This window comes from Schistocerca serialis, chromosome 1 (assembly GCF_023864345.2).
Source record: "Schistocerca serialis cubense isolate TAMUIC-IGC-003099 chromosome 1, iqSchSeri2.2, whole genome shotgun sequence".
Taxonomy (NCBI): Eukaryota; Metazoa; Arthropoda; class Insecta; order Orthoptera; family Acrididae; genus Schistocerca; species Schistocerca serialis.
In genome coordinates this window covers 1,106,480,579-1,106,482,206 of record NC_064638.1, presented here as the reverse complement: position 1 = coordinate 1,106,482,206, position 1,628 = coordinate 1,106,480,579, and positions in this window count along the sequence as shown.

Below are 1,628 nucleotides of genomic sequence, written 5' to 3'. Positions count from 1 at the left end.
ACGAAGTTATGAGTCCTATCGACAGGGCATCTCAGTTTCATTTCATAAAGCTTTTTACACTGTTCCTTACAAGAGATATCTAATCAAATTGCGCCCCTTTGGATTATCGTCTTAGTTGTGCGACTGGATGCTTGATTTACTGTCAGAAAAGTTATTGTACCTAGCAGTTGACGGGAAGTCTGCTTTTTCTAATCTTTATAAACGAATTCAGAGACAATCTGAGCAACTCTCTTAGACTGTTTGCAGATAATTAACGCTGTCATTTACCACCTGATAAAGTCATCATAAGATCAAAACCAATTGGAAAATAACTTACACATGATACCTGTATGGTGCGAAAAGTGTAAATTGACTCTAAATAAGGAAAATTGTGAGGTCAGCCACGTGAGTACTAAAACAAATCCGCTAAATTTCGGTTACACAGATCTAAAGCCTGTCAATTCAACTAAATACCCAGGAATTATCCGTGTAAACAACTCAATGTGGAACGATCGAACAGATAATGTTGTGGGTAAGGCAAAACAAAAAAAGAGTTTTATTGGCAGAACAATTGGAAGATGCAACAGGTCCATTCAAGAGACTGGCTAACTACGCTTGTCCATCCTCTGCTGGAGTATCAAGGTGCGGTTTGTGATCGTTACCAGATAGAGTTTACGGAGGACATCTGAGAAATCCAAAGAAGGAATAGAGGAGAGAGTATCGTTTATATGATAAGCGAGTTGGGGTGCTAATCATCAAAACAAATGTGTTTTGCGTTGCGGCGAGATCTTTACATAAATTTCAATCACCAACTTTCAACTCGGAATGCGAAAATATTTTATTGACGACACGCTACGTAAGGAGTAATGATCATAGTAATAAAATAAGAGAGCTCGTTAGGAAAGATTTAAGAGTTTATTTTCTTCACACTCTGTTAGATATTGACTCAAGTAAGCTCAGTCTGCTTTCAGAGTCTGACGAAATCTGTAGCAACACCGGAGAAAATTGATGCCCGTGCAATGATGTCATTGTCTTAGGATGTCGGTAATAGACAATACGTACGTGTTCTTATATTGCATACTATTCTGTGTTACTGACATGTCACTGAAAGTAAGTGTAATCTATGAGAAAAGGTTTTCCGTGTGACGATTCGCTGATGAATGAGGGAAGGAAAAAGGGAGGAAAAACTGAGCCTCATATTTCTTTCGCCTTAACTGACAACATTTTTAAAGAGGGCGTATACAGTTTCTGAGGTTAGAGAAAGGTTTCTTGCTTTGGTGGCTTCTTCAGTAAGTGCTAGAGAAGTGAAAAATGTTTCGGCTTCGATTCTAGGTATGTCAGAGATTTTATTTTTTTTTTTTTTCCGGCGCGTCATGCAACTTAAACCCCAGACAATACTTTGTGTAAGCTATTTGCACCTTGATTCGAGTTGCACGTTACATTGCTGAACTCCGATATAACTGGTTGGGTAAGCACTTTTAAAGGTCGGCAGAGCGAGGAAGCGCAGCGGTTTGTTTACTGTAGGTCTCCACTACTCTCGCTTGTGAGCCATCTTCTTCATTTCAGTATAACTGTCACATTGTACATCTCCAACGATGTTTCTTACGTACTCATATCTAGTACTTCGACTGTGATTCTTTCATTCATCA